At 33.3% G+C, this 7,678-nt stretch overlaps 1 long non-coding RNA gene and 1 pseudogene across 1 annotated transcript; both read right to left on the reverse strand.

Moving 5' to 3' along the window:
- Positions 1–3,991: 3,991 nt before the first annotated feature.
- Positions 3,992–5,649, reverse strand: LOC114743638 (uncharacterized; annotated as a pseudogene).
- A 272-nt stretch (positions 5,650–5,921) lies between these two features.
- LOC114743685 (uncharacterized) lies at positions 5,922–7,220 on the reverse strand. Its single transcript, XR_003740019.1, has 2 exons — positions 7,144–7,220; positions 5,922–6,366 (listed from the first exon to the last, which is right to left on the reverse strand). It is a non-coding gene; the product is annotated as an uncharacterized LOC114743685 (long non-coding RNA).
- Between the last annotated feature and the right edge of the window lie 458 nt (positions 7,221–7,678).

The following is a 7,678-nucleotide window of genomic DNA, read 5'->3' on the forward strand; positions in this document are numbered from 1 at the left end:
CAAGCGGCCAATGAACCTTTTGATGAATACTTGGCCCGACATATCAAATTGTCAAGGTATTCCACTTACCTCCAGCGTATGAATGATGAACGTTGGTTTATAGAAAAAAATAATTAGAGGGCTAAAGCCTGAGTTAAGAGAAATGGTGTCCCTATGACAACTTGAGGTTTTTAATAAGGCAGTGAAAGTCTGCCGCATCACTGAGAACAGCTAGAATCATGTGGAATTGGCTAAGGCAACCCCAAGAGCTGAGAAGCCAGGGGTAAAAGCGGGTCAGGAAGGCATCTACTTCAGTGGCAGCCGGAAAAGGAGGAAGTTTAATTGGAATAAGAGGTCGAGGCGGGGAGCACCACAAGGAGGTACAGAAAATATTCACCGAGGGCGAGAGTATGAGCTTTATGGTAGGAATCAATGAAGGACATGTTAGGAATCTTAAAGATAATTAATCTCTTAATCATATTAATTTGTGCAGCCGTTATATTTAATTAAAAGATTCAATATCCTACAATATCTTTTATTTAATTAAATATCACGGCTAAACAAATTAAAGGAAGCATCTCCTCATCAAATCCATATCATCATCTCCTATCAATATTAAAATTCAAATTATTATTTCTCCAAGACCGAGCGACTCATGAAAAAGAAAGTACATGTTATCAAAAAAAGGAAATACAAAGCTATTCAAGATAAGAAAGTTGAAGCAAGAAAGATGAGGACGAAGATAAAGATCCGTTAAGATCAAATATCAATAATTTAAATTATATTATCTTCACATTTTTACCTATTCAGGTTACCTAAAGAAACACATCTCTAACGCTATAAAAGTAGGGTTTAGATGTAGATAGAGGACAGAGCTGCGCTCACAGAACATGAAATACACCACTCTCTTGCTAATTCCTTTCTTCTTCTTCCTTCTTCCATCGCCATGTGTGGCTAGTCCTTAATTCTTGAGGATAGATCTTATGTCTTGAGTTCTTGTTCTTCATTAGAGAGTTGTAGTTTGATTGTTCTCTTTATGAATTTAATGATTTCTTAGAGTTTTGAGTTTTGGAATTTCATATATGAGACTTTGATTTTTCAAGTTGATAATCTTTGTATCAAACTTTTTGTGGTTCAATTTATATTTTATGATTTGATGTTCTTCATTCATGTATCTTGTTCCTCTTATAATTAATTTTTGTTTTTCTGCAATAATATTGTTTGGGATGCATGGATCAATTATATTTTGAATTAATCCGTCATTATTCTATTTTAAGGGACAAACTATAAATTAAATTGAATCACATGCTAAGTTCTAGTCCTTATGGTTTATATTTAGACTTTGTAAAATCAACTTCATATCTATTTGAACTGTGATAATCATGTATCTATCCTCAGGAAGATTCACTATCATATTTGTTTATTTCTTTCTTTAGGTTTTATTCATTTATAAAATTAAAATCTTAAAAACATATTTCTTCTATTTCCTTTATTTTCTTTGATTGTGTCTTTCATATTTAACTAGTTTTAGGGGGTGTTAGGCAACCCTCAAAAGTGCTTTTAAGAAGAACTTTTTCACAAAATGAAACAAATTCCTTCACATATTTATTTCGTAAACCGTAAAAGTATTTTTGAAATTATGGTTTGGTTTCTGTCCAAACACCCCCTTAGAATCAAATTTAAATTGACTATGCATAAACAATACAACTTAGGTTGTGCTACTATACTACATTAATTTAGAATAATTTGAGTGCTTTAGGGATGAGACACTTCACGAGCAACAAGCATGGATATATAGCCTACGAGGGTAAGTAACTAGCAAGCATGGCCGAAGCCACAAATACAAGCACAGGAATGATGCCCACAAATATCAAGCGAGCTTGTAAAATTCCTTAATTAAATATAAAAATGTGTTATAAAATAGGAATATATCAAGTAGCCACTAAATTAAATCTTTTTAGGGAGAACTAAATACTAATGACAAGCGAGAAGTTTGTAGATGTAAGAGTCAGGATCTCATTTTAGTCTAGGAGAAGATGGTAGAATAGCCCATATCTACTTTGGAGATTGGACGTAGAAGTTACATAAACTTAAGACTGAAACAATACAAATCATTGATACAATCTTCATATACTTTACTTATATTTACAGTGATAATTGTTCATATTTCTTTTTTTTACTGTTTTATTGAATTTAAAAATTTTTATTAAAAAAAATATTATCACGCTATTCTTAGTGACCTCCAAAACTAACACGGATTTTCAATTCAGTGGAGTTTCTATTATTATAATTTCTTTTGCTTAAAACTTTAGGTTGTATGGAGCTTTAAAGCAAGAATAATTTTTCACTCCCTCAAGTTCTTCTCTTTGGCCTCTCCCACAAGTTCTTCCCCTTCTAATCTTTTTATTGATTTTTGAATTGACTGGTTCCATGAAGCGAAATTTAAAAACTGCCAAGCACACACTTGAACCGCAGCCGGATCTGTTTGGATTAACAGTAGAAAAGATAATTTATTTTTAATCTGACTTTTAAAAAAGTGAAATTGTGTCAAAGTTATATTGGGTAATATAATTTATGTTTGGATTGACTTTTATGAAAGTCAGTTTGTAAAATAAAAAAGTTGGTTGGATTATAATTAAATAAATAAGTTTAGTTTGTAAAATAACCAAAATGGTTATGATTTTTATTAAATAATAAAAAAATATGAATTTACAAAATATAATAATTGTAAATTATTATAATAGAAAGAAGTTATATTTAACGAATAAAATATATTTAAATTAGAAATGATAGTAATATGAAAATTTTTGAACCAAATAATATTATATAATTAATTAGATGATATACTATGCATGATTTATGTAAATATAAAAAGAACAATAATGAAGTGGTAAAATAACTAAAAAGGGTATGAATTTTATTAAATAATATGATCTCTGATCCTTAATATAAGAACTAGTTGGACACTTAATTTGGTCATAAATATAAGATCATAATTCATTTTGTCTCCAATATTTATCTATTTTTCCCCTAAGTAATCCTTACGTTATAGTTATTACACATGTTAATGAGTTTTCGTTAAGAGGTAGCTTTCAATGGGCATGATTTATGAGAGTGTTTTATAGAAGATAACATCTATTTATTACAAATAATTAATTTAAGTAATTTTTTAAATATTCACAAATTTGTTATGTAGCTCTTATATTAATAATTAGTGTGTATATATATATTATACTAATATGAAAATTGTGATGCTTATATTTTGTATTAGAAAGAATTCAAGTCTAAGTTTGAATATAAGATGGTATAATGTAATTTAAGATAAATTCTTTTAAAAGCATGGGGCCCAACTTTCTTTTTTTATCTTCTCTCTCCACTTTTCAAAAGTCATAAGCTTCAAATTTTTACTTATAACTTATGGTGGCTTTTAATCCAAAAGTTGAATTGCTCCAACGTCATTACAAACACGCCAAATTTCATTCAATCTACACAATCGTACATTTTGTTTCAATAAGTTACTTTTCTCCTATTAAAACGCTAAAGCAAACAGGTACTGGGCCTGTCTGGGAGGGTTTAAGAAATTCTCTATAAGCACATTTCACGTAAGTCAAAACAAAACTCTTCTCACACATTTGCCTCGTATCCTGTAAATTACTATTGAAAAGCTACTTATAAGCTATTTATAAGTTGTTTCAAACGATCTAACTATATAGTCAATTTTCTGTTTTATGCAAGATTTTGATCGGTCTACTTCTAAAAGCGTAGGATTTCCAAGTCACGCAGGTGACAAGTAACCATTCACTTGTTTGTAATTTAAAAGTAAACATTCACTTGGATAGTTGTCTAAGATCTTTTGAACTGCAAAAGTAATTGCATATTTGCATATAATGAGGAAAAAAGAGATGGGAAAAATTTACTTAAAAAAAGAGATAGGAAAAAAGTAAAAGAAAGAGAGGATGACGTTTGAGCAGTCTCATCCGATCACCGTCTCTAAGTGCATACCACGTGACTATAAAGATCTAATTTGGTTGATTGTAATTCTATTGAGTGTATTATATATAAGGCACTTAATTACTGACAGTTCTAAAAGTAGTTTCAGGACACAGAAACTCAAAACTGGGTTCACTCAAACTTGGTAAAGGTGCTTCCAGCTTCTTCGAAATGCTGCCTAACTTGCATCACACACACACAAACACAGGTTTTTTGTGACCAACATATATACAAAAAAACTCACTAACTCCTACTGTTCAGAGTGTTGGTTACTTGAGAGGCTAAAACGGCGGCCTTGGCTCTTGCACTCATCAACATCAACTCTCTCACAGCACGACGCTGGTGCTGCCGCGCATTCTTTGCTCGCTTTGGAGCTAAACGGGTGTCCCTTTCCACAAATGCTAGTCTGAATTTCTCAGCCACTGACAATTCAGAGGGACATTCAGGGGATGGAGGGGCGGCCTTCATAATAAATCCGTGCACTGCCCATGTCCTGGGATCAATATCTCTAATAGCCGCATCGTCCAATGTAATATGTTGTAATGCTTCCCAAGGAACATGATCATCGTTGAATCCAAAAGGAGATTGCTTAGGATTTACTACAATGCGCGGACACTATGCAGAGAAATCTTCTAAAGAATCCTTATCAATATTCGGATGAAGAAAGATAAAAATGCAGGTGAAATTTAGCAAATTCTATTTTAAACATCATGGAAACAACTCCAGCAACTAGTATTATTTAATCACAGAAAATTCCTTCAGACTGTAAGTCGTATGGAGTAGATTCTAGTCAAAAGAAAACTAGTATTATCCAATCACAGATTCTCCCAACACATCTCAATACTTTCAATGCCTCTGACAACAACCAACGCCCCAATATACTCACACCCTTCCTCTTTAACTGCCAATTAAGAAATACCCAAAACATCCTTCACTCACACGATCTGCTCTCACATTCTCATTGGGCTTCCTCCTATACTAATTGAAACCCATGTCCGTCAAAATTTAATTAAAAAACAAGGAAGAGTCTTATTTTATCGACGAACAAGGGAATCATCACTGATAGGTTGGCTAGAAGATCTCAAGTTTTTATTTTGGCAGGCAAAAAAATGAGTTTTAAGCATAATCATGTCCCTCATTTTCTTCTAATCCTATCCTAGAAGCCCTGTCCAGATATGTGCACAAAAGCTATCAACATTCCAAACTCAAGGTAAATTATACATCTGCAATTCAGCAAGAACAGAATCTGCAATTAGATAAAAGTTACCCTAATTGAGATGAGAAGAGTTTGAGTCTATACCCATACAAGCCATCTCAAAGATTGGGCACCACAAGCAATTGCATTTGTATCAAGCTCCTCCCATGAATCTTCCTCCAAGTAATTCAGCTTTGGTTTAAATATACTTAAGCATCAACGGGCAATGCTGTCACTCCTTGGACACCCTCTGCAACATTAACTATAGTTCATTGCCTGTTATGAAATTTAATCCTAGTTAAAACACATGTATCTCCCAATAGTGGCCAAAAAGTAAATCGCTATGCAATGCATGGAATGAATAATGAGGCTTCAAACTTTTAATTTTCTTTATCGAACTAAATTACCAGTATTAATCATAAATCTCAAATAACAAAGGTGACTGGTACTGGACTGCTTTAAATTCACATAGAAGATTCATCCATTTATGCATATGTGAATAAATGAAATTGTTGAGCTATTTAGTTGTACTTGCACGATAACCAATCCTAATTCCTAAATTCATCAGAAACTGTTAAGACATTCAATTAATGAAAAGCTTTGCACACAAAACCATGTTAAGACATTCAATTAACTCCCTATAAAGTCAACCATAAAAATCAGCACCTACGCAATAGAGGAATCAGAGAGACAAATTGACATATGACTTGTGCCATCTGTACAATGACTGAATCGCATAGGAGATATGAAATACATATGAGGAATTCTTCCATGCTCGAATTTATCCAAAGGAAACACGATTACTACAAATCCACTGCAAAGACAAAATCATCAAAAAATAGAAACTTCTGCCTAAAAATATCAAAGTCTCATGTTTACTCTCTCTCGAATATAGTCTTGGCCATATGAGCAGGCCATTCATTTGTGAATGCTTTAAATCTTGCTCAATGCCCTAATCTGCAACTGCCAACTGGCTTTGGTCTAGTTCCCATTGAATTTCCCATTTTCAAGCGCACACTGGCCCTTTTTTGGCTCTCAGATATATTCCTTTTCTTCAACAACGTGGTATAAAACAAAGAAAGGAAGAACATTAAAGATGTCTACAAGACAGAAAAGGTACATAACCGCATCTTAATGTCTCCAGCAATGAGCACTGCTTCACAAGTTCAGATACACCCATAGCAGTAATTTTGCTGCACTGGCTGCGAAACAGTGACAATATATCAAGAGGCTTCATAAGATAGAGAAGCAAGTTAATCTAAAGTACAAGAAAAGTGCATATCTTATATCATGCGGGCCACGAATTACAATATGCTGATGTCTAGCTAGCTACTTGCGGATGCAAATTGTACAGCTGTTGAAAAATCAGCAAGATGTTTGTTTGGGCCGGTAAAAAGCAAAGAAAATTCAGTATAATTATAACATCTGGTGGAAGCATGTAATCAGAAGAGTAACTGAGAGTCTGCTTCAATTCTATTAGCTTCATAAACTCATACATATAGCAAAAAGGCTAAGGTTACACTCATTAAATCAAATCAGATTCTAAACTAAAGATATCTCAGGATAACCTAAATAATAATATCAACAAGTACAGGAAAAAAAATCAACAATCAGATTAGACCAAATAATAATAACAATAGGATCTTCCTAAGGGAGAAATGGCATGGCAGCTATAAGCTATGGACAACAGAACCAACAAAGTACATCATCTGTAGTTAGAAAATTAAACCTGAATTCTCAATAGTAATTAGACAATTTGAATAACCTCATGGAATAGTTTAAATGGCTGAGTCCACCAAATAATTTGCAATCCAGCTGGTCAATTTGCATTATGTTTATCATGCATTCTTTTAGCATCATCAAAGCTTATTAGTTATGATTATTTATAATATATATCACATGTTAAGAGACTAAAAATCATGAAATATCTATGGCATTTATTTGCTATGTTAATACATTGAAGAGCCAAAGCTCTATACCTAATATTCAGAGCTCTAATAAGCCTGCATACTTCAGCAGCTTTTACTATGCCAAAATCAGAAACATCTGAACCAGAGACACCTAGGATTTCCTAGGAAGTATCAGCTAATGATATCAGAACATCATCGTTGAGCAACTTCCTTCGCCTAGCAATAGCTGCCACAACCATCTGCCAACGTGTAATAAACTACTTATCAATAGATTAGTAACAGTTTGTTACACCTGTGGTCAAATAGTCATAACTCATTTGCTCACTTACAGCTGTAATGACGTGTGTCCAACTGCTTTAGTTCACACTAGCTTACATTACTGCTATAACAATATACTGAACTATTCGATAATCGATGAGATCCAGATCTGCAATTCATCTCTAAACCTTGCCTTCTCGTACAGATTGTCCCACCCAAGCCTTTAGGCCATACCAATTTCATTTGCCGAGGATCAAACTCGGATATCAACACCACCTTCTCGTTTGAAGGAGATGATAGAGTTCAAGAGAAGAGCCCAAAAGCTCCCCCCATCCATCCCAAATCT

Source organism: Neltuma alba, unplaced genomic scaffold (assembly GCF_004799145.2).
Source record: "Neltuma alba isolate B1F8T4 unplaced genomic scaffold, ASM479914v2 tig00000650_pilon, whole genome shotgun sequence".
Classification (NCBI taxonomy): Eukaryota; Viridiplantae; Streptophyta; class Magnoliopsida; order Fabales; family Fabaceae; genus Neltuma; species Neltuma alba.